Source organism: Planococcus citri, chromosome 3 (genome assembly GCF_950023065.1).
Source record: "Planococcus citri chromosome 3, ihPlaCitr1.1, whole genome shotgun sequence".
In the NCBI taxonomy this organism is placed as follows: domain Eukaryota; kingdom Metazoa; phylum Arthropoda; class Insecta; order Hemiptera; family Pseudococcidae; genus Planococcus; species Planococcus citri.
In genome coordinates this window covers 8623163-8650033 of record NC_088679.1, presented here as the reverse complement: position 1 = coordinate 8650033, position 26871 = coordinate 8623163, and the positions used below count along the sequence as shown (strand labels likewise).

Below are 26871 nucleotides of genomic sequence, written 5' to 3'. Positions count from 1 at the left end.
CCTTACTTACTCGTCGTCGTTGTCGTCGTTGTAGTAGCCTCCCTTTCTTCTCGAGATTGTGGCTGAAATTGCCCCGCCTGCTTGGTGTGTCAAGCGGCGAAAAACTTATCGTTAATTTTTCGCGCGGTTTTTTTCCATTCTTTTCCTCCCCTCTGTGTCTCTTTCTACGAGCTCCAAGCCGGTATAAAAAGTAACTATACATATAGTTCTATAAGATGAAGGAAAAAAAGTAGGAAAATTATTCTAGCGAAAACAATTATTATTTATAGTCAATTTTTGCATAGAATGAAGAGGTCGCACGACCAGCGCGGCCGACAACTAGAGACGAGGATCCGGTGCTGCGGCGGAAATTTATGAAGCCCGAGACTTTTGTATTATTCGAATGCGAGAAGAGAAAAGACGAGGTTAACGCTTTCTATCGGTCTGGAAATTTATTATGATTAAGATCTTTTACGATCTATAAATTATAAGTCATAAAAGTCGATTCATCGGGTGCTTTCGTAAGCGAAAAGAAAAAAAGCCACCTCATCGTTGTGCTCCACACCGAAGCTCTTCGTAGTTCACGCCATCAACGCCCGGAGTCTCTCTTGTTATCAACGAGCCTTTTAAAAGACACTCTCGCGCGAACGTTTGCGTTGGATTTTCACTCGTACCTCCCTACGTCTCTCTCTGTCACGATGGGTACATTTAAAATGGAATCTGCGACGAGAGACGACGACGACGACGAAGACGGTAAGCAGCGTGGTTTTGAAAATTTGCCGAAACGTGCCGAGTTTTATTGTGATGGTAAATTTATGCGTGTGTCGAGAAATTAATACGAGCCAGGCAGAGTTGCTCGAATACACGAGACGTAGAGATGTCGAGGAGTAGTGGAATACCACCGACGACGTCGTCTCTGCCGAGCACTCTATCGTCGTCGAGAGAATATGCAGTTGAAGGAGCTTTTATATACATCGCTTTCGACGAATAGCCCTCTTTATGAGCGTATTAACGCGATATTTCGCCGTTCTGCCGTCGTCGTAATCGCGCGCGCACACAATCAATTTGTTTTGCTGTCGGGCTGTATATGTAAATACGTATAGGATGAACGAGGATGAGGAATGAGGATGTGCTAAAGGGGCACACACCGAAGAGGTATATAGGGTATGTTTTTGAGTGGATTTCTCTTTTGCTCCAGTTACGACAATAGTACGAGAGTCTCGATAACTCGAAGCTGAAGGGAGAAAGAGTTGACTTCGAGTTATCGAAGTTTTTGAGTTATCGGAGTTTGAGTTATAGAAGTTTGTTTTTGGTATATTTTGAGTTAGCAAAGTTTGAATTAGATGAAGGTTTTTTTTTTACCATGGAATGAAGTGGAAACACGTATTATACCTGCGTATTTGAGTGAAAAGTACATGTTTATGGACATAAATATACCTACTTATAAGTAACTCCGATGTGTTATGTTGAGAGGTTTGCATCAATGAGATTTGAATTAACAAATTTCTTCAAGAAGAAATTCAAGTTATAAGGGTAAGGGCACCCAAAACTGACCACTTTTTGTAAAACCACCACCAATCAAAGACTATTTCACTTAAAAACGTGGTAAATGGCTTACAAGTAAAATGTAGGTTGAACCTTTCCCTAACTCATATCAAAATTTTGGCGCAAATGAATAATCCTTAATACATTTTTTGAATTTTTTTCCGAAACAACTCAAAAACAATTTTTCAAAATTTGGTATCCCAATCCCGACCACCTCCAAAAAGTTGGGTACCCCTGCAATTCCAACCACATTTGAAAGTGCAGCAACCAATAAAATACTATTTCACATGAAAATACAGTAAATGGCTTAAAAGATAGATTGAACCTTCGCTTTTTAGAGAGGAGCGATATTCCAAAATGCCCTATGTCCATTTTAAAAAATTAATTTTTAGTCTGGTAAATTGGCTATTTAGGCGGGTTTAAAACTTTATTTGGGTGGATTTATGATGTTAGGAGTGTAGCTATACTTTTCATCCACCAGATACCGCTAAAAAAAATTCAATAAAAATGGACAAAGTGCGTTTTGGAACACTTTTTATTTTTAAAAATGCAATTCGAAAAAAATGCATTAAGGGCGTTTTGGAATATCGCTCCTCAATTTTCTTCTGAGGCACCTCAAAAATGACTGTTTGAATTTGGTACCCTAATCCCGACCACCCTGAATTTACATGATCTTATGGGTGGTCAGGATTAGGAGACCCATATTGTTTTACACTTTTGTAAAAATTTTCTATACATACCTGCGATTGATTACAAAATCGGCAATACCATAAAAATCTCACTTTCATCACAATCACAAATCATATTTAACACCACATAATTAGTTATAACAAGTTGAAAATTTTTGGTGATAAAAAAATGGCGAAAAACAATTTTTTGATCATGGAATTTCTTCAAATTCAATTTATTTCTCGAGTTTTGGCTTTACAGTGGCTGGGAATGTCTCAAATTAATTGTCTGTGATAGAGGAACACGCTTATATCACTTTTCAATAGGTAGCACTAATAATAGACAAGATATACATGGTGGTTGGGATTAGGCACCGGGCTGAATAGGGGTACTTTACCCTTGGAGGCAAAACGTTGGCAACGTTCGACTTACAGAGGTTTTTTCTATATTTTACAAAATTTTACCTCGAGTTATTGGAGGTTTTGGACTTTTTGCTTAGATCGAGGTAACAAAGGGAATTTTACATTGAGTCTTATGGGGAGTTGAAGGGAAACAGGCTTTGCTTCAAGTTACCGGAGTTTTCAAGTTAACAGAGTTTGAGTTCTCGAGACTCCACTGTATAAAGATAACCACCTGAAACCAAATCCAACAAAGACAGAGACATGCTCTTTGAGTTCTCAGAAATTGTGAAGCAAAGTAGCAATTGAATATTCAATTGGGTGGGACAGATCTGAAACATGCAGATAACCCCAAACACCTACAGGGTGCCCAGAAATATCGAGCACCCCTAAGAAAGTTTTTCATTAAAAATATAGGTTGGCAACGTGAAATAGGTGCATATGATTGGTGGAATGTTATCTCTCCAGTCCCAACAACCAATCATGTGCTATCATTATTATCATTCACTGTGACCAACCAAAGTACCTATTTTAATAGAAAACTTTTTTAGGGGTACTTGATATTTCTGGGCACCCTGTAGGTGTAACCCTAGATAGGTTCTTGACCTACAAAAGGCACTGTGAGGCAACTAAGATGAAAGCGGCAGCAAGAACAAATATAATTCGCAAAGTAGCAGACACTCCCAGACAGCAGTTGGGGAGCTAAGCCCCACGTTACAAGAACATCTGCGTTGGCACTGTGCTATTTAGTGGGGGAGTATGCCTGCCCTGTTTGGAGTTGTTCAGTACATGCAAGTAAAGTTGATATACCCTTAAACAAAGCATGTAGATTGGTGACAGGGTGCTTTACACCCAACACCATTGGATAATCTTTGTGAGTTGTGTGGAATTGCCCCACCAGCAGTCAGACATGAAGTTGCATCTATGACAGAGAAGACAAAGATACTAAAAAATCTGCTGAGTCCTATGTATGGATATGAAGAACTGGCAGAAACCCGCCTCAGATCAAGACACAGTTTCATGATAACAGTTGAAGAACTAAGAGATACTCCAAGCACAGATAGATGTCGCATAATGGAATGCAAGTGCTGAGGGAAGAACCAGGCAGGAAGCCCTACTAAGTGGAGAATATCTGAAATATGGACTGTGGAAAACACTTCACAGATTGAGGAGTGGAGTCACAGGATGTAAGTATGTACAACCTTCATAGATGGCAGTTGGCTGATGATGATCTGTGCAAATGCGGCGAAGTTCAGACTGACGAGCACTTATTTGAGTTTGAATTATCAGGAAAAATCAATCCTAGAAAATTAAATGGGACACTTGACGATGACTCAGTTAGATTCCTCAAGTACTGGCAGGGGCAGGAGAAGGGTATTTAGATTTAGATTGAGTGTTTTTTTATGTCAAGTTAGGCATGTCAACCATATATAAGAAAAAAAAACACCAGATGAAGAGTAGGTAAAAACGACTACTTAATTGAATTGATTAAACCAGCACTTGAACCGGAACGATACGTAGGTACCCAAAAATTATGTTCATTCTGTCGACGACGAGACTTCAAAAAGTACCTACGCGAAGTAATGGAAACAACGAACCATCCCGCAATGCATCGAACTAATTTAGAATTCTTGTCACGATGCAACGCGCGATAATTATTTAACGTTGACGTAGTTCGCGGAATATCTTCTTAATGGCTCGAATCCCTTCCTATCTTTTCTTTTAATGGTGCTTCGACGTGTAATATATGACGTGATAAGGGTAAATCACCCGAGTAACGAATTTTTATTACTTGACGAGGTGTTTTAAGCAACGTTTATTGTACATTTAGTCGAGTAATTTCAGCAATTAGGTTCGTGGAATTTGGCATACAACCGACGGGACTCGACAATGACGACGATATTCAATTTTCTGCTTATTTGTTTGTATACCTATTGTGTAGTCGTTATTCTGATGTGATAATAAAGCGTAAGGAAATTAGCCTTGTAATTTTGAAAAGTCGAGGATTTTGGAAAATGTGTGAATATCTAACCAGGTAATTGGGGTGATTTAACTTTTTCTTTCTTTTTTTTTCAACTTAATAATTTTTGATCTTAAAAAGTGGAAATATCGACCACAAAATTGGCACCACTGCGTTCCAAAATATTTTTCCAGTTTCAAAAAAGAAATATTTCGATGTTTTGCCCAACATATGTAATTACCTACCTAATGCGAAATATTTCAGAAGAAAAAATTTTCAAAACACCAATTTGCCTGAAAATAATCGAATTTTAAATTTCCAATCGTTCAATAGAACTCTCAACGTGTTCTGGGATTTGAGTGACAATACTTAAGCCAACGCAGATTCCAAAAAACGATGCCCTTTCTTTGAGGACCCATATCTTCCCTCCAAGCGCACCTCTTCCGGAGCTAGAAATTTTTTGGAGTGATTTTCAACACACCCTTTCGAAAGTGGTTCCAAAGGGCAGATTTTTTTTGAGGGTTCTCCAGTCCCAACCTTGCATACTCTCCCGATAAGGTACAAGCCATGAAAAAATATACTTTTGCAACCCTCTAAACCACCCCATCACTTCACCTAATTGATAATTGATTTCCTCACCTCGAAATGATACAAAAAAAAAAAAGAAAAAAAAAACAGAAACAGATTGTTTTCAACTGAGAGGACCTGTACGTAAGCCTACCAACAATACATTACACGAGCCGTTAATTTGTGCTCTGTTTGGGTAGATCGATGACAAATTTAATTAACAGCGCCTACACCTACGTATAACACTTGTTCAGGTAAAACGTGTTGAATGGTCGAAAGGGAGAGCTGCACCAGCGATAATAGTGAGTAGAGTACGAGTATTTTACCAAAGAAACTACTCCACCTGAGCCTTTTCATTATTAATGAAGTCCTCGTTCAGCCTTCTTTTTTTCCTTCTACTTCTTTCTACTTCGATACTACTTAAACCTCGCTAATGGTTGTCGCCGAAGAAAGAAACGCAGCGAAAATTTACAGGCAATTTTACGAAATTACTTTAAAAATATTTACATTTGCTGGTTGTGGATAATTTGGTAAATTGTTTTGTGCACGACGCCGCTAAAGGTTAAATAACGAGATACGCCGTATATTTTTTTCTCGGCGCTTTGTTTTTCTTTCAGGAAATATGGCTATGGGAAGTTCTGTATGCTTTTTATACTGCATAGTTCCCACTATGGTGGCTGTTGGTGGTGTATGAAATGGCGTATTAATTTGAGCGAAATGTTATTAAAACTATTTAGGCTTAAAATATTTTATAAAATTATGAAATTCTAGGTTATGAACTGTTTTTAAAAAATACTTAGCGTCGAGAGTCGTTCAAATATGTACCATTAAATTATAAATTCACTCAATTTTATAGGAAAATGATTAGATATGAAGCTTTCTTCAATCAATTTTTCAAGAGATTAGGTAGATTTATTTAAGTGGGTAATATGCATAGATGACATAATGTAACGAAACTCGACAGCTGCAATCCTATCATCAAAAGCTGGACTAAATCCGTTCGCGAATGATTTTCTCAGAATTGGCAAATCATTCGCAAACGTCTTGATCACTGAATCAAATACATATTAGGAAAGAGTACGTGGCAAATATTGACTTTTTCAAATTACTCATCTATAAAAATTACAGATGATTTGTTCGTAAATGATTTTCTTAAAAGTGGAAAAATTGTTTTCTTGTTTGAAAATTTCCAAAATTTGGATAAAAAATCAAATTTGAAATCAGTACAAAAATTTAAAATTTGAATGTTCAGTCGATCATTGACTACCCTCAGCCAAAAGAAGTAGCTGGCTTGAAAAGGTTCATCGGTATGATGGGTTATTATCGTCGCTGTATGGCAGGTGTTGCTGACGTTCAACGCCGACTCCAGGCCATCATTCTTACAAATACATAAAAAGAATGATAAAACGCCACTGAAGTGGACACCTGACGCAGAATCCGCATTCGCGGAGCTCAAGTCGAAGTTAGCCGCAGCTGTCCTCCTCCATCATCCTGACCAGTCGTTGAAGCTCATACTAATGACAGACGCTTCCGACTATGCCATTGGCGTTCTTTCGTAAGCTGTCAGGCGCAGAGACGCGGTACAGAACCTACGACAGAGAGCTGTTGGCAATTTTTGCTGCTGTCATGCATTTCCGATGTCAGGTGGAAGGTCGTGAGTTCACGGTGTATACAGACCACCGCCCGCTGACATATGCTTACATACAGTCGAATGATAAGGCATCTCCAAGACAGATGCGACAGCTTGACTGGATTGCGCAGTTTACCACCAATCTCCGATATGTCACTGGTCCAGAAAACATCCCTGGGGATGCTATGTCGAGGGTATGCACGCTCCAAGCACCAGTGACAGTCGACTACACGGAGATGGCGAAAGAGCAGCTGGCAGACCCGGAGATAAGCGACATGGTGGCTGGTAAAATTCCACACAGCCTAAAACTCGCTCCATCACCAGTACCAGAGTCCACTGCTCTGCTGTTATGTGATGTGTCAGGCGCCAAGCCACGTCCACTTGTTCCTGTCAGGTTCAGACGACATGTGCATGACAGTGTACACAATTTGTCTCATCCTGGCGCTAAAGTGACTGCTAAAATGGTCGCAAGTTGCTTCGTCTGGCCAAACGCGCGTCAAGACTGCCTCAAATGGGCTTGCGCATGTGTCAGATGCCACAGATCCAAAATCGGACGACACACCAAGTCGCCATATGGCGAATTCGCGTCCATTCCTCGTTTTCACCATCTGCACATGGACATAGTTGGACCACTTCCGCTATCCAATGGATACAACTATGTCGTGACGATGATTGACCATACCTCTCACTGGCCTGAGGCATTTCCTGTGTCGGAGATAACTGCCGAAAAGATCGCCGAAATCCTCACTAGAGAGTGGGTACCCCGTTTTGGCGCTCCTGCTACGATTACCACTGATCAAGATCGGCAATTCGAGTCAACCTTGTTCCAGAAGCTGGCTGAGCTTTTTGGTGCTCAACGTAATCTCACCACAGCCTACCATCCACAGTCGAATGGCCACATCGAGAGATGGCATAGAGCTCTGAAAGCAGCAATCATGGCTCATCAAACACCTAAGTGGTTCGATGCATTACCCATGATCCTCCTTGGTTTACAATCTGCACTCTGCAGTGACCAAGGAGTGTCCGCAGCTCAGCTCATGTTCGGCACAGAGCTCAGATTACCTGGCAACTTTTTCACCCAGTCTGAAGCTCCGGTGGATGAGCTGGAAGTCGTACATGGTATTCGTCAGGTGATTCGTAGAATGACAGAGACAACGCAAATGCGCAAACAAGGTGCAATCTACGTTCCAGACGCTCTCAAAGACTGCTCTCATGTCTTCCTTCGAGTCGAGACACAGCGTCGAGCATTACAGCCACCTTACACTGGACCTCATAAAGTTATTCGTCGTACAGACAAGACTGCTGAGGTTGAGGCTGATGGATGAACAATTGTCGTTTCTCTAGATTGCCTGAAACCAGCCTACTTACTTCCAGATGAGTCGACAGAAGTTCAGGAGCCAAAAATTATTCTAGGGCCTCAATCTGAACCTCCAAAGAAACCGAAATAGAAGGTCAGATTCCAAGGAACCTACTCAAAATAGTATCCTTTTTTCTTTTTTATCGCTTGTTTTATTTTAAAATATTATGTATTGTAATAATTTTATCGTTTTATTTTTTATTTTATGCATTTTGATGTGTTAATTCTAGTCATTTTTCATATTAATTTTTCTCATTATTTTACTCGTTTGTTTTTTACTTTTACTTTTACTTTTTTTCAAATTTCGTAATGAGTTTTTAGTGTATGTTTTATATGTGTATATTTTGCATCATTTTTATGTTTTTTGTCGTATTCGTATCGCGGCTTCCCCGCTAGGGGGGAGTACTGTGGCATCAACTGGCAGGCGTCTGCCAGTCTGCCAAGCGCAGCTGCGCGCGCAGCTCACTGTGACATAGTGGGAGGCATAGTACCTCTAGCCACAGACACAGTTCATCAATTATTCATTACGTTATTACATTCATATCTCGCGCGCAATTATCATGTTTGTTATTTTGTATGTTCCTCTAATAAAGGTTTGTCAATTGTCATACACCTGTCTGTTGACTATTTATTTATTCAAGTCGTAGCTTGATGATTTCGAGTTGAGGCCCAGACCTCACAAAAAGCTTCCAAAAGAAAACCTGATTTTTCACCATCATGTTCAAAAGTTGAAAGCTACCATTTAAAAATTTGAAAAAAAAAACATAGGTAGTGAGGACGTATTTTCTATTTATTTGCACAAACCGATTTTCAAAATGAGATTTTCACACCTCAAATGGGCATAAGGGCCTCTAATTTTGGTTAAAATTTGAAGAAAAAAAATCAAAAATGATGTGACATATTGATTGCTACTGATTTGAGGGCGCTGAGTTCTAATATTTGGTCGTTTTTCGATCCAGACCATCTAGGTTCCTTTTGTACCTACATATCGTATGACACATCTTCATGCTTCTTCGTCCGTCACTAACAAAGAATTCCATAAAGCTTCCGGAAATTATCGTCAATTACCTACCTACCTACCCTACCACAAAATCGCGATAAGTCGACGTTATTCGATTGAATTTTTTTCATTGTTTTTATAAAAGGTGAAAAAGAAGAGAGCACGTTATAACACATCAGACCGCAAATGGTGTAGGTCTAGGTACGTAATACATGAGAGTATCAAATTACACATCGCACTTATATGAAAACGATGCTGTGAGCGACGGGAGGAAGATGAAGATGAGGTACAGCAAGAGAACATATAACACGGTGACGACGGTAGGTTTTTGACGTGAAATATGAGATTATAAGGGCATCTCCAATTCAACGTACGCGTACACTACAGCGTGTGCTCGAGGATGTGATGTTTTTTCAAGTACTTTTTTTCGTTTTTTTCCTGGTTTTTTTCTCCTCTGCCGTTTCGAGTATGCATTTTGTATGTAGCTTAGATGAAGCCTACATGTACCTACGAGTAACATACCTTTACACGAGCAGCGCCGACCAAGTATCGAAAAAAAATATATTACATTTAGGTGGCGAGCGGCGCGGAGCAGAGATTTTTTCCCAGCGAATAACGACGACGGCGGCGCTAGATTTTAAATTAATTTTCTAAATTGAAATAGCGTGTAACAACGTAATTAAAAACCGTAAGGTTTCCGCACACGTCGACGTGGTGTACGTCGTCGCTCTCGCTTTCGGAATCGTCGGCAGCGGCGACGACGACGACGACGACGACGCAAGCAAAGAGTTAATTTTCTCCGCTGTTTTGTATCGTTGTTGGCTGATGCGATGCTGTTGTGTGGTGCCGTTGAACGAAATTATATGACGATGGTGATGCTAGTACCTACGTAGAAGAGCAGAAAGCACAGGAGGACGTGAAGGTTTTATGTACACGAGAAAGAAGATGAGATTTTGGCGAATACGACGACTCGACGTGTGTTTTTTATATACACAAAGATTAAAGAACCGGAAGAGTGGAAAAAGGAGAAGAAGAAGGGTTGCAAAAAAAAAAGAAGAAAAAAAAGAAACAGAGGCGAAACTAGAAATTGCAGAGATGAGACTATACGTTAAATGGAATTATAAAAAGGCGCGCGTGAGCCACCGAGCGACGGAAATAATGGAAAAACGAAGTAAACAAAGTAGCAAATTCGCGCCAGACGAAAATACGTATACCATGCACGCGCAAGCGAGCAATCGCTAAACCGTATGTACGTATAGAAAGCGCCGTGAAACAAATAAATTTAAATGAAGCGATGATTCAAAAATGAGTAAAAAAAAGTGAAAAAAAGAGAAGACCATAGGATATTGAATTTCCGCTCTTAATGCTAATAAATTTTCCATTCGATCGAGTTTACTAGTGTAGAAATTAATTTCAATTGGTAATCGCGTGCGGATTCGTAGAGCAACTGAGGAGTCCGGGATGTAATTTAAAATGAAATATCGTACGTCGTCGTGTGAAAAGGAAAGGGATGAAATTATGGCACTCTGGAAAATTCCATACACAGATCTGGTCACATTCGTCGTGAACTAATCACAAACTGATATTCGTGCACTTGCGTTCTTGAAATGTCCTTTCGGAGCAAATCGTTCGCGAACGAATGATCCACAATTTTAATTGGCAGATCAAATTCATGTTTCGTTTTGATTTTTCGTAAATCATACATGGTGTGATTTTCAAGTGATTCAGTCGTTCGCGAACGATTCTTCTCATTGGAGTAAATCGTTCGCGAACGTATCATCCACAATTTTTATTGATAGATTGTAGAATGTTTCTTTGTGTCTTGTCGTTTACTATCAGATTTGATTTCTAAGCGATATTCAGTCGTTCTCGAATCATCGTTTCCGACCAAATCGTTCGCGAACGAATGATTCCCAATTGTGGTGTATTATTTGATTTGATTTTCAAATGATTCAGTCGTTCGCGAACAATTTTTCTTCTACTGAGCAAATCGTTCGCGAACTAATCATTTACAATTTCCTCTGTTAAATTGGAGAATGTTTCGTTTCTTCTTGTCGAGTATTATCGGATTAAATTTCCAAACGATTCAGTCGTTCACGAATAATCGTTTCCGAGCAAATCATTCGCGAACGAATCATTCACAATTTTTATTGATAGGCTGAAGAATGTTTCTTTGTACCTTGTCGTGTACTATATTTGATTTGATTTCACAGTGATTCTGTCGTTTCTCGAATCATCCTTTCCGAGCAAATCGTTCGCGAACGAATGATTCACAATTTTCATTTTTCAATGTATAATTAAGGAATGTTTAGCTGTTTACTTTGTTCCTGTCATCCTGTGGAGTATTATTTGATTTGATTTTTAAATGATTCAGTCGTTCGCGAACGATTTTGATTCTACTGAGCAAATCGTTCGCGAACGAATCATTTACAATTTCGTCTGTTAAATTGGAGAATGTTTCGTTTCTTCTTGTCGTGTATTATCGGATTAGAGATTTCCAAGTTATTCAGTCGTTCTCGAATCATCGTTTACGAGCAATTCGTTCACGAACAAATCATTCACAATTTTCTCTGGTATATTAAAGTATGTTTCGTTGTTTTTTTTTTTTTTGTATATTATGATCTCATTTTGAGATGACACAGTCGCAGTCGTTCTACATTTATCGTTTTCGAGCAAATCATTCGCGAACGAATCATTTACAAATTTTTATTGGCAGATAAAATTTATGTTTCGTTTTGTCTTCTCGTATATGAGCTGTTTTCTTTTCGCATGCTCCGAGTAGCTCCGAGTAACTCCGAGTAAAATAGAGCGTTCTTTTCGCAAAATAATCACTTCCTTTTTACTCTGTGCTGGCGTTCTTTTCGTTGCTCTGAGTAAAAAGAACCAGTTATTTTTGCTCGTTCTGAAAAGTGGTAGTAAAAGGAGTAAAGTAGCAATGGAACGTTTTGTTTTGTTTGGATTCAAATTAAAATGGCGGGTATTTTGAAATTATAGTGGTTTTATGTAAAAAATGTACAAATAAATTTGGAAAAATGGACATTTGAATAGAAAATGATTTTGAAAAGGACATTTGTGATGACAAGTTATTTTTATTTCACTAAATAAAGTTCAAATGTGCTGTTTTGTGTACAATATTATCGTTTTCAAATGTTTGAATAATAATTTTTTGTATTAAAATTAGTCTTTCCTTGGATTTTATAATTTATTTTATATTTTCAACTCGCAATAATCAGAAAAAAGTCAACTGAATGCATTATAAACTTTCAAGTCTAATTTTTAAAAGCAATTTTCATCTCGCCTGAACTAATTGCTATCAAAAATGTTACTTTACACCCTCCAAGCGTTCTTTTCGAACACGCACTTTAGGAGTAAATATGACAATTCCAGTTTACTCCGTGCGTTTTTACTCCTTGCTCGGAGCATACGAAAAGAAAACAGCTATGATATGATTTCAAGTGATTCGGTCGTTTGCGAACGATTTTCCCGTGTTGTGCGAATCGTTCGCGAACGAATCATTTGCATTTTTTATTGGCAGATTAGATGATGTTCTCTCTCGATATGTATCATCTGAATTGATTCCAAGTGATTTAGTCGTTCTCGAATCAATCTTTCAATTTTTAAAAATACGACTAGGATACCCAATACATACCTGCGATTGATTACAAAAACGGCAATACCATCAAAATCTCAATTTAATCATGATCACAAATCATATTTAACACCACAAAATTAGTTATAACAAGATGAAAATTTTTGACGATGAAAAATGGTGAAAAACAATGTTTTGATCATGGAATTTCTTCAAATAGGGCAAAACGCGCATTTCAGGTTGCATACTTGCACCCTTAGTTTTGTGGGCTAAACCTTACAAGTATAGCTGTAAACAATGCTGTTCACTTCTACTTTTCAGCTCGTTAAGTCAATTTTCTCAAGGAAGACTTTCGCGGATTTCAAAATCTGTAGTACCGTTGGAAAGAGGACAAAATCCTCTACAATTTAGAGCCATAAAATAATGGGGTCCTCGAGATGGTTTAAAAGTTCTGTCGCCTCAAAGTTCAAAGTGTACAGAAAAATATGTTGAATTGGCTACATATTTCAGATCGTTAAGTCAATTTTCTCAAGAAAGACTTTTGAGGATTTCAAAAAATTTATTACCGTTGGAAAGGGCACAAATTTCTCTACAATTTAGAGCCATAAAATAATATGGTCCTCGAGATGGTTTAAAAGTTCTGTTGCCTCAAAGTGCAAAGCTGCCAGAACAATGAGTTGAATTTTGCCGCATTTTTCTGCTCCTTAAGTCAATTTTCTCAAGGAAGACCTTTGAGGATTTCAAAAAATTTAGTACCGTTGGAAAGAGGACAAAATCCTATACAATTTAGAGCCATAAAATAATGGGTTCCTCGAGATGGTTTAAAAGTTCTGTTGCCTCAAAGTGCAAAGCTGCCAGAACAATGAGTTGAATTTTGCCGCATTTTTCTGCTCCTTAAGTCAATTTTCTCAAGGAAGACCTTTGAGGATTTCAAAAAATTTATTACCGTTGGAAAGGGCACAAATTTCTCTACAATTTAGAGCCATAAAATAATGGGGTCCTCGAGATGGTTTAAAAGTTCTGTCGCCTCAAAGTTCAAAGTGTACAGAAAAATATGTTGAATTGGCTACATATTTCAGCTCGTTAAGTCAATTTTCTCAAGAAAGACTTTTGAGGATTTCCAAAAATTTAGTACCGTTGGAAAGAGGACAAAATCCTATACAATTTAGAGCCATAAAATAATGGGGTCCTCGAGATGGTTTAAAAGTTCTGTTGCCTCAAAGTGCAAAGCTGCCAGAACAATGAGTTGAATTTTGCCGCATTTTTCTGCTCTAAGTCAATTTTCTCAAGGAAGACCTTTGAGGATTTCAAAAAATTTATTACCGTTGGAAAGGGCACAAATTTCTCTACAATTTAGAGCCATAAAATAATGGGGTCCTCGAGATGGTTTAAAAGTTCTGTCGCCTCAAAGTTCAAAGTGTACAGAAAAATATGTTGAATTGGCTACATATTTCAGCTCGTTAAGTCAATTTTCTCAAGGAAGGCCTTTGAGGATTTCAAAAAATTTATTACCGTTGGAAAGGGAACAAATTTCTCTACAATTTAGAGCCATAAAATAATGGGATCCTCGAGATGGTTTGAAAGTTTTGGCATATCAAAATGCAAAGAGGACAGAACAATCACTAGCAACATGCCCACAATATGTAAGGGGAATCAAGAGATACCACCATTTATACACCTTGTGACGTCAGGGCGTTTTGCCCTATTCAATTTACTTATTTCCCGAGTTTTGGCTTTACAGTGGCCGGGAATGTCTCAAATTAATTGTCTGTGATAGAGCGACACGTTTATATCACTTTTCAATAGGTAGCGCTAATAACAGACGAGATGTACAATGTACATGGTGGTCGGGATTAGGCACTGGGCGGAATAGGGGTGTTTTACCCTTATTCTTTGATTTTGTTTTCAAATAATCAGTCGTTCGCGAACGACCATTCCTCTACTGAGCAAATCGTTCACGAACGAATCATTTACAATTTCCTCTGTTAAATTGGAGAATGTTTCGTTTCTTCTTAAGGTGTATCATCGGATTAGATTCCCAAGTGATTCAGTCGTTCTCGAATCATCGTTTCCGAGCAAGTCGTTCTTGAACGAATCATTCACAATTTTTATTGATACATTAGATCATGTTTCGTTTTATCATGACAATAATATAAAAATATGGGCTTCCTTGATTTTTTTTAATTTTTGAATTATGTCCTCGAAATTTTGGGAAGCTTTGGAAAAGTAAGCTTTCAAATAATGAAGCTCAATTTTGATTTTTGAAATTTTAGGGAAATGCTTTCAAAACTTACCTATTTTAATTGCTCTTAATAAAATTTTCTTCAAGTCGTTACAGTCTTGAGCCATCAACTTCCCAAGTTGTTATATTATACATAGTGAGAAAATTCAACTGCTGTCCCCCTTCTCCTTCCCGCATGCTCTAATAGAGATTCGAATGCCAACGATGGCGATTTTCCTTCATTTGTAGAGACCATTTTGAGGAATTTACAAAAAAGTTTCGAATGAAATCGTCGGATCTAAACCCGAAACAGGGCTGCTTGGACTGGGAATGACCCCAAAATCGACTGAAACTCACGTGTCAGAAATTTCAGACTCCCATTCCTTAAAATCGCTGCTTCAAAATCTTGAAAAAAAAAATGTTTTTTCGATAATTTTTCAAATGTTTTTATTTTTTGAAATTCTCATTCATCAAAACGTCTCTTTTTCCAGCCACTAATAAAGTTTCACACGAAACGATGATAAATAACGACGAAATCGTGAGAAAAGAAACAAGACTCAAATGCGTATGAAAAGAAAACGGTAAACTGCATCTCTAAATCAACCTGCATACTCTTCGCCTTGCGAACAAAAATTCATCTTACCACCTCGTTAAACTTGGCGATTTCTTTACTCCACTCTAACGCACGCTTCGCCACACAAACCAAACGAAAATGACGAAAATCGTCGAAAAATTAACCATTACGGGGTAATAATTCACTCTCGGTGGATTTGGACGGACTAATATTTCACTCGACTCAGGTTTCTTCGAGTTGGAATATAAATATTACATAATACGCGGCAGTAAGGCAAGAAAAACGACCTCTCTTCTCCCTCGAAACAGAAAACAGAAAAAAAAACTCCAAAGAATGAAAAAAAATGACTCGAATAAACAATTATTTACGTACGATTCGCGAGATAGAGTTGTACCGCTGTGCGAACAGCGTGCTGGAGTTTTCCTCTCCTCTCCCTCTCTCCACCTCTTCTGCCATGCTGGCTGCATGTTTCTCTTTATGAAAAAGTACACGCACGCGAGTCGTTATACATTTCTGCAATAATGTTTTGTATAAATAAACAAAAGAAAAAATTTACATATTTTTACGATGAATAATTTGGTCGTGCTTCTTTGAAAAGCTCGTCTATACGTTTTTTAGCGGCGATGTTTTTATCGACGCATTCGTCAAAATTGTGTACCAACCACGACCGACAAAAAACGAAACGCGATGTTCACTTTATTATTATTTTTTTCGATGCTGCTTTTTGAGATGACTTACGAACGCTCGCTCATTTTAATTTCAAAAAAAAAAAAAGGAAAAAAAACCATCGTCATTAGGATAACAATGTCCGAAAAATTATTACGTTTTTCTACGACAGCGACAACGACAACGACGCGATACTATACAAATACAAATATGTATCGTGTACTTCTCTCTTCATCGTCATCTTATATCGTTACGTATAGCTCGTTAATTTAAAAACTTAATAAGGTCTTCGTTATGGTAGGTACTACTAGAAAGTATAGCTCTCCAGAAAACTGTCGACTTGTTCGTAACGGAGCCACAGAGCCAAGTAATATACATTTGCCATTTGCCTAACAATCTGAATAACCCTAGTAACATTACGATGCCCTCTTCTGCCACCTTTTTGTTAGCTGCTTGCATTTCGGTTCATTCTACACTAGTACAATACGGTTAAACAGTTAAAATAGTAATTCAAAACTTATCTGATGTAATTACCTATTTAATATGTATCCCGACCCTTGTAGGGTAGCAATTTTCATCTACGAGTAGAACTCCGAGTACCGACTACCGAGCTATATACGTAGCTGCAATATTTTCTATGAGTTTTACCATTATATTACATGCATAATCATTTATATCGTAGAGAAAGTGTGGTTTAATATACATTATCAAATATGTGTCTCTGCAGGTTCTTTTGCAAAGGTATACATGATAATGGCTTCTCGCTATGTGCGGTATACTACGTACATTCTGTATTCTGTATTTCCATTTTTCCTCTCTCGTCCTGCTTCTCCCTCTCCGGTAACGTAGTTGGAACGATTCTTCATTAAGGAGTAGGTAGAGGTACCTACTTATACTTTTACAAGTCTGCTTTCTACTATTCTTTCAGAAAACCTAGTTAGTAGTTACTAGTTAGCTGCTAAAAATGTGTAAGTATAGGTAATATAATATTACTGTAGCTTGATGTGCCATACATAGACACACTAAAGCGTAACATTCGTCGACTAATTAAGCTAAATCGTCACCCGAATTCGTTTTGTTCGAAGGTGTATTAGGTACCTCTATCTAATTTACCTTCTGGCTGATGTCCTTTTTTCCCCTCTGCATCTCTCGTCACCCTTCCAGTGTTGGAGCTTATTTCGAATAATGTACCCACACCCTGTATAATGTATATCTTTAGCTACCTGTGTAAAAAGGGTTCATTGTCATCGCGTTAAGCGCCAACTTACCCACCCAGACCCACACCCCGTGGGCAATATGTGTCACGCTTTCAGGTTTTGTCTATGTCTGGTGTAGGTGGAATGATGAATGGTTAACAACAGGGTATCTCGGGAGATAACTACCTACTCGTTTTAGATCAAAATACTTTTAATTAATATTTTTTTTTCTTTGCCATTGTTTTTAGTTTTGCAACGTCGTTAAATTATGATACTGGTATTTTTTGTGGGATCCTTTGATGCAAAACTGCAGTAAAACATAACGTAGGACTGCATCTTCCAACATTTTTTTCGTTGATTTGAATATGATATTACTGTGTGCACAAGTTTAAGGATCATTTTCATTTGGATTTACCACAAAAAATTTTCTCGCGAAGCAATTTTTTGATAGGAATTTTTTTTACAAGGTTTCTCATTTTTCAACATGAAAATCCATTTCCTATAAAGCTTAGTACACATGATCCAATATATTTGACAAACTCGATTTGTCAAATCAAATTGAATTTATCAAACATATTTGGTTGTGTGGACGCTCTGATGATGTCTTTCTAAAATTTTTAACGTTTTGTTGATCGGAGACACCATAGACACCAACTCTGAAGATAATTCTGAGAATATAAATAATTTCTATTTTCAGAATTGGTGTCACCAATCAACAAAACGTTGAAAATTTTGAAAAAAAACTTAGATTATCAGAGCGTTTACATGATCTAATATATATGACTTTCCATGTAACCAAATATATGTGATAAATTTCATCCAATTTGACAAGCCTGTTTTGTCAAATATATTGGCTATGTGTGTACCAGGCTTAAGCAAATGTCGAGGGATTTTGGCAAGAAGAATTGACAGTTATTGGCAGAAATCAAAGTATTAGCTATTTTAACATAATGAGGGGCTCCATGGAAAAGGGGCCTTGGTTGCATTGATTTTTACTATATCAAATGGACTTGGAATTTTTTTCTATGTATAAGCGAACATTTTCCAATTAATTTTTTCTTCATAGAAGAATGCTTCAATATCCCTGTTGTTGATAAACACAAATTCCTCGGACTTACATTTGACCAAAGACTTGATTGGAACCACCAGATCCACTACATCCCAGGAAAATGTTTTCAAGGATCAATCAACTTAAAAATTTCCAACCTCAAAACTGGCGCGATGGCACTGACAATTCTACTCTTCTCTTAATTTACAAATCCTTCATCCGATCTAAACTGGACTATGGCGCTATAGTTTACAAACTTCAAAAAATAACTGTAAACAACTCTAAATACTTCAAAACACAGCTTTACTGTGATATACTACTACGCCGTATGTAACATGTATAGGGGAACCCACCTGGTAACACTGCGTTGTACCTACTGGCAACACTGCGTTCCATACTCATAAGTAAAGCTCTTTAATACAAGTATGGAAATAGATTATGCTCTCAAGAAAGTCATAGCATTTTACGTATGTGTTACGTACTGCGCATGGCAGGTTGGTGTCGTCACGCGGTGGAGGTGGGTGGAGCAACCAATGGGGTGCAACGTTGTACGTGAACAGCTGATTTGATGCTTGCTCGCGCACTGCGCAGTACGTAAAACTTACGCAAAATCCTATGACTTTCTTAAGAGTATAATCTATTTCCATACTTGTATTAAAGAGCTTTACTCATAAGCTGGCTGCTTGAGCTGAGCTACGAGTAGAGGTCTGCGCCGCCGACTCACGCCGCCGCCGCCAATGAATTTCTGAGTGACTGACTCGCCGCCGCCGAAAAGAATTCATGATGGCGCGCCGCTGGCCGCCGCCGCCGACGATTTTTCGGCGGCGTGAGTCGGCGTTGGGCTCTTTTTTCGTTAATTTTAGTCTTTTTCATTGATTTTAGTCACTTTTCTGTATTTTACAGAAAAATTAGAAATCACTGTTTTTAGAAGAAGATTTCTTATCCTCAAAATACTCACTTTTTAGTGCTCACATAACAATAAATGAAGAAAATTCAGTGTTTTCATTTTTCAGCATACTTTGAGGCTTGTTTCATCGGCGTAGTGGGCCACGCCGGCGCGCCGATTCACGCCGCCGCCGCCGACCAATTTTACCCATTACGCCGCCGCCGCTGTTTTTCTGTCGGCGCAGAACTCTAGCTACGAGTGTAGGAAATGTCAGTAATGTGTTCGAGTCAACGCGGGCATGTTATTTATCTGCTAATCGGTTAATTCTTCAGTTAGTTTATAAGTTTTACTCTCAGTGTTAAGTGTTTATGTTTAATTCTCATTTAGTTAGTTTTAGTTAGTGTTATTTTTTTTATTAAGGGCCGATTCCGCATACTTTATTGCATAAGCAGCAGGCAGAATCCTTGACTAAGATTCACAGGTTGCAAGTTTACTTAATTCAAGTACATTCACTTTTAAGTACCTACTTGATCATTTCTGATCAAATGAATTTACTTGTATTTATTATTTTTCATCGTGAAATAGAATGGATAATCTGTCAATTAATTAAAAAATCAAGTTACTTGCAGTAGTTTGAATTGAATAAACTAGCAGCGTGTAAACCTTGCTTATCAGCATACATCTTCAGATCTGGAGATCTACTGAACAGAATTAGATGAAATTTGAAATATATATACTTTGAAACGATTAAAAGAAAATGTCGGAAGCGATTTTCATTTGATTGAGTATTTTTCACAGAATTTGAAATTTAAAATGAACGAAATTTGAACACTTTTCAATCATTGATAATTCCAAAACTATTCAAGTAATTAAAAATCCCATCCGACATTTTTTTCTAATTGCTTCATAGTATCTATATTTCAAATTTCATCGATTTTCGTCGGATAGATCTTGAGATCTCAACACTCGAAAATCAGGCGGACCGGGTATGCAATAGTGTATGCGGAATCGGCCCTTAAGGACCCGGTACAGTGATGACGTGATGAGTATGGATTGGGCAATGGTGTTGCATTTGATCCTGCTTGCGATTAACGGAAATGCGGACAGTGTCCCATTTCCACCACAAATACAATTAAGATTGCATCGTTGAATGCTATTGGGAACTTCCAATGAGGAGTACCTTTTCACCATACACCGATCGAGTGCACTAGCTTAGTTATTAATCACATGTTAAATAGTATAATTACATTCATAGATGTATTCATACTGTACATGTTAAATGTGTTGTAAATATTACACACATTGTAATATATTTCATTATGTTCATCTGTGTTGTTATTTATGGTGTGTGTGAACATATGTTAAGAGTGTAAATCATACTTTCCTACTCACGCCCATAGCCGGGGTAGTTATATTCTGAGGAGTATTTAATAGAAATACTCTTAGGGATATTTCCAGGAAGCAACATGATATACCTCAAGTACCTTAACCCAATACTACATGCACTTTTACCCTCTTACATTACGACTAACTCTCGGTGCATTTAGAACTCGCAAAATACAAAAACTTCACAAAAACTTTCACTGATGGTTCAAAAAGATTAAATTGAACTGGTTATGCTAGTATAATCCACAATCGTCGATACTCTGTATCTGGAACACTCAAACCAAACTGTTCTTCATATGTACCTATACTGCCGAACCATTTGGAATTATACATGCATTATCACTAATCACCGATATTTCCTGATCCATGTGAACTCTTAGTTCTCTACAGACAATCAACAACATGGAAAATGAAAACAACAATCCACTTGTTGACCAAATTCACTATCTACTACGTATATTAACATCTCAACCAGAGCTGAAAACGGTTAATCACTGATATGTATTTCCTGCTCCATGTCAACTCTCTTAGTTCTCTACAGACAATCAACAACATAGAAAATGAAAACAACAATCCACTTGTTGACCAAATTCACTATCTACTATGTATATTAACATCTCAACCAGAGCTGAAAAAGGTACTCACTGTCATCAATCACTGTCAAACGTCAATCACACATACAAATGACAGGTGTTGAAGTGTAACTCCTCCTACTTACGCATTATCAAATTTTGGGGTGCGCGCGCAGACTAAGTGTGAAAACAATCGGGTTGTACTCACTATACGCTACTATCTATACCTGAATCAACTCAATACCAGCCACTAGCAGGATTAGCCAGTATTTTCACCAGATACTAGTTAGTGGGTAGCGTAACCATTTTCAGCTCTGATCTCAACAAAAAACGATCACATTTTTCTGGATCTCCAGACATGAGAGACTAACCTCCAATGAACAGGGTGATGAGGTGATGACCTAGCAAAACAAGCATCAGAAATGTTGATCACTGAAAAATTAATACTGTGTTACGGTGTTACAATCTCCAAAATCAATGGAAAAATGCAATCTTACAACACTGGACATTTAAATGGAATCAAACAAATATGGGTAAGGGTGCCAATTATTAACCTCCTAGTTTATTTTTTGAATTTCTCAGAGCCAAATTGAGCTAGTAATGGAGGTGTGATGGCTTAAAAGATAGCTTGACATGTCTACTTCAACACCCCAAAGCCCCAAGACCCAACTTTTTCATTTACTATCTTTTTTTTACATTTTCCGAAAAATTTCAAAAATTCAACAAAAAAAGTGACCCAAATATCGATCCTCTAAAAAAACATGTGAAAAATGAGTAAAAAACATCTAGATCAAAGTCTGAATAAGGTGTTACAACAAATACTTATTCATTACTTAATACCTGAATATAAAGTGTTTAGAAAGTTTTTACAAATTGTTAAATTATGAAAATTGGTCTTTACCAAACAAAAAAAAATGACCCCAATATCAACCTCCTCAAAAAACGTGTTAAAATTTAAAAATGAGTAAAAAACACCAAAATCAAAGTCTGAAGACATTAAAACAGATATTTATTACTTGACATATCAACACAAAAGTACCTTAGAACATTTTACCGTAAACTTCGGCCCATTTCTTATGATTTTGGTTCATCTTTTGGCATGTCTGTAGCAAAAAACAAAGTCTTGAAATTGCTAAAACAATGGGAGGTGGCAAATTTAGGGCACTTCATAAAAGTAATTTTGACCAGAAATGTGAAAACTCACAGTTGAAATTATCCAAAAAGTAATTAGCATTAATTATTCGTTCAAGTGTCAGCTTTAAATAATAATTAACACAAAATTTATCCGCCAAAAACTATTTTCACAAGCTCACATCAAACAAAATTAAAAATTTAATGTTGACTTTCTGATTTTCGTTTTTCGCTTGTCATTTCTCACCATTTGGATTTACAGCAGTGATTTTGGTCTCATTCGCTTTTTCTCTGAAAAAGGAATAAGAAAAAAGTCTTTCCAAAAATTCTGTAGCATTATCAGGCATAATAGAGTGAGGGTTGGATTTAGGGAGGGAGTCGATCATTGGTACCCTTGCCCTTAACCATCTAGCATCATTCAAAAAAGACACAAAATACCTTAAAACTGTTTAAGCATGCAAGAAACCAAAGAAAACAAAATCATCAATATATGTACTTAGTGATTAGAACAGTGTTTATCGGACATACTAGAGTGACACACGAGCACATCCTAAAGAAGACACCAAGACCTCAGACAAGTCCCTCTTGTTTAGAGAATGGATTTGGATTTCAGCAAGACCAGATTCAAGTATCTTTTGCTCTAGGCGAACTCTTTTTTACCTTCAACCCCTCCCTCCCACCCACCCTCCCAAAAAGTCCCAAACCGTGGATACTATTCGGATCAAACAAAACAGAGTTGATAAAGCCCACAAAAATATACCGCCAGGGTAAATTAGGCGAGTACAATCATTGAATTTCATTTCTCAATTTGTGACAAATTTGGAAAATTCAAAATTTCTGGGGTTTTTATTGAAAACTTGAATATCTATAATCACATTAAGATAAGGGGCTTAAATTTGATTCAGGTCGCATTTTTGCCTCTCAAATCTACTGATGGGGGTTTTATACCCTTTTAGAGCCCCCACTAGATCAATGTGTTGGCATTTTGATTTTTTTTTTTGCAGTTTTGGCACCTTTTAATTTCGAAAATTCATTAAAAATTGAAAAAGTCTCCTTTGCTGCATCTGCGGTTTTGGCTGAAACAACGTCCAAGTCAAAAAATGATCTGCATGATTTTTGTTGAAATGAAGAAAATAACAGGCTTAATCGGTTCACTCGGGCACAAAAATTGACCAAATAAATGTCATTCGAGAGAGTAAGTAGTATTACACTAGAAATGAAAATTTTCTCAATTTCACGCTTTCTAGAGCTCTTATTGATGGAATTCTTACATTTTCCTTTTTTCTGGCCAATTTTCACTTTATTCAAAATTTTTCACGATGTGGGAGGTTTTCTACCCTAGATAATTTTATTGGTTGACCGAGGATGAATTAATTTAGACAAATTTTGACTCAGAAATGGTATAAATTTTGAAAAATTGTTTTTGTCATTTATTCCATTTCCTTCCAACTTTCAGAGTTCCCATACTAAAAGAACACCGAAAAATAGGTTGGAAGACCGTGAACAGGGTTGTCTTGAAATTGAGTTTATTTAAAAAGTCTAAAATAAAAAACAGAAGTCGGATTTTTTCTTGTTATCGAAAAAATAGGGAATTTATTTTCGTTTTAAAGGGAATTATTTTTTTGAATCCGCAACTTCGAGGAATGGGAATGTAAAAAAGTGTAAAATTTCAATACATATAAGTCGAGCAACCCCATATTGGTATAAGGTATATTGGTAAATAATATTCCAAATGATTTTCTCAGAAAATTTTTCATTTGTCAGCTAATATTTACGTTTTTCCTTTTTTTTTTCAGTTTGCGAAGAAATAAAAAAAGAACTGGACAGTCTTTAATCCCAGAAGTACAATTCTCTTTATGGTTCTACGAGACTTGAAGCATTTCATGTTTGACAGCGTAATTGGATTGAATTTTCGCAGGAAGTGGGTAAGTTGTATCAACAAGTACAGGGTGTTTGAGAAATTCATCATGCTTGTTTGCGAACAATTATTTCCATTCGGTATGAAGACATTGGTTGATTTAAATACCTATTACCTATACATTATTATAGATACACGTTGCTTGAAAATCCTCCTTCCCCCCACCACAAAAAATATTTATAAAAAATACTGAAACCTTTGAGGAAAAAAAATCGTTTTTTGAAATTATCAAAATGATGTAGATATACGTACGAAGTGTTGTTTCGTGAAATTCTATTCGTTTCTGCGAAGGTTATTTTTTCCATGCTACGCATACCTATGTTTCGAACTACAAAAGAAGAAAGAAGCGAAATTTCGCTCTTTGATAGATGTAAAAAATGAAAAAAAAGGTCTATTTTTACTTTACGCGCGTACAAGACGACGAAAGAGTTATTTTTTTGATTTTTCAAATATTCCGTAAAGTTTTGAAAATACTTTTTATCTGATCTCGCTTCTCGCTGTTAACAGATGGGAAATTTTTTTTCTTGCCAAAAGGGAAAAAAATTAAAGAAGCTCGTAATTCGTCGGTAAATTTCAATGTTATTATTAAGCCCACGAGTTTTCTGAACGTCTCGCAAAAAAAAAAAAGAATCAGATTAGGTGGCACAATTTTGCGAATTTTTTCCCCATTAAAGGCGAACCCATTGTTATAAACAATGTTCAAAAAATGGTTTCAATTTTTTTCTCGTCGTGTTTTAAAAATAATCTTCTTTACTCGATGAAAAATTGATTCGACGAAAAAAAAAGAATTTTTTAACTGTGGATCTTTGCTGCGATTTTCGCTTGGGAGAAAAAAATAATAAAGCTGTATGGAGTTGTTAGTGTTGTTGATGGTGGATGGTGTTGAGACGTAGGGTGCTCCGGTTAGTATAAGAAAATTTATAGGCTTCATTAAATGTAATTGAAATAACGCACAAAAGCCATTAGAATACCTTTTAAAGTGGTAAAATTGAATGTGTAAAAGTAAAGTGGAGTTTCGTACAAGGGACCAGAACTCAGCTAGTCGCCGTGTTCGCGTTTGAATTAGGATCTTTCTCTCGTTTACTCGAGATGCGATGCTGTGCCCTTGTTCGGCGTTCGGCCCAAAGTAAAGCTCTATCGATGGCGATTTTTTTTTTTTTACTCGGAAGAGCAGTATGAAGTGTTTGGAAGACGACCATAGTGAAAATGTTGTCCGAAAGAACAAGAGGTTAGTATCTTTCTAGTGGACTGGGCACCTTGAAGGGAGCACAGGCTTCGAAAAGGTTGCCTGTGAATTTCGAGTGGATACTTTCACGAAAATTCCAGGTGCATTTTGAGTGTCTTTGAGAAAGGTGTAATTAATATTTACGTTTAATTTCGATTTGATGGAAGTACGAAGGAGTCGATGATAGGGGAAAGGAAAATGAAATAATCAAATTTGATCGAAAAACTTACGTTGGTAAAGCTACGTATGAAAATATTGAAAAGCTTTTAAAAAAATTGAAAATTTCTCTTACCTACCAAAAAGTTTAGTCGAAAATTCCACCTAACTCGACTCGCGAAGAAATTTAATCACAAGGGAAAAAACAAACATAACGAATTTTAAGCGAAAACTCGAAGAAAATGAGGGGGAAAACACGATAAAAAGTACAGATCACAATTTTTTGCTGGAAAAACCGCGAACAAAAAATTTAAAAAATGGTTCGATAGCGATAAAAAATTGAAAAATTCACCAACACTCCGAAAGTGATAAAATTGTAAAATTACGCGAAAAAACTTTCGTCGCGACGAGCCCCTCGAACGAAGCCGGCCAAGACACGAGCAATGCGGCCAAACGTTCCGAAATCCGAACTTGTACTAAAGGGACGACAGTGATACGCGGACGTAAAAATGAGCGCGCGAAAGAGCGACAGAGAAAGAGAGAGAAAAGTTGGGAAATTCAACTCCGCGGAGCAGGCGCTTTGCCAAAAATTTTCCAAGCTCGGCTCGAACGTTTAACAATTTCAAACATGCCCCTAGCTCTTTGTGTAATCGATAGAATTTATTTTAGATATGTTAACAAACCGCTTTCTTCGGACCATTTTCGTCTCTCTGGTCTCAAAAAATGAGTCTACCGTTTCCTCCTGCTGGTTTGGTGCTGGAGAAGAGGACGCGGTATACGGAGCTCGCAGTGACGATGATTTTCGAACTTTCGACTTTTACTAACTCGATAATATACTTCGGCGTGTCGTTGTAACTTTCACGACGTGTTGTGCACACGTAAATTGTGCAGATTGGAAGATTGGATCGAGCGTAGGAGTGCCTGTCTGTCTGTGCGTGAAGAATTAAGAATCGCTGGACGGGTTCAAAAAAGGTGAGCTGTATTATCTGAAATCGAATTACTGGAGTTTTTTTTTTTTTTTTTTCGATCTGAGGCACATTTATATTCGTTTTAGATGTATGAGTGTATTTATTTAGGCAAAAAAAAGTGCTCAAATGTACCTCTAAGGAGGCATATCACAATTGGAAGAAACATTTTTGAACGTACCGTGCATCACCAGCCAAAGTCTCTAACCCTGAAGGGTGTATTTTTTCGATTT

The 26871-nt window shown here is 37.3% G+C and overlaps 1 protein-coding gene across 2 annotated transcripts in view; it reads right to left on the bottom strand.

Annotated features, from left to right (window-relative positions):
• The window catches only part of LOC135840158 (neuroligin-4, X-linked-like), a 642239-nt gene extending 616081 nt beyond the window's left edge, over window positions 1-26158 (bottom strand). The window contains exon 1 of one of the 2 annotated variants that reach the window (XM_065356537.1): window positions 25810-26158. The gene's annotated coding sequence lies outside the window, so the exon portion shown is untranslated. The remainder of the gene's footprint in view (window positions 1-25809) is intronic. The other variant, XM_065356536.1, reaches the window with a different exon arrangement.
• Between the last annotated feature and the right edge of the window lie 713 nt (window positions 26159-26871).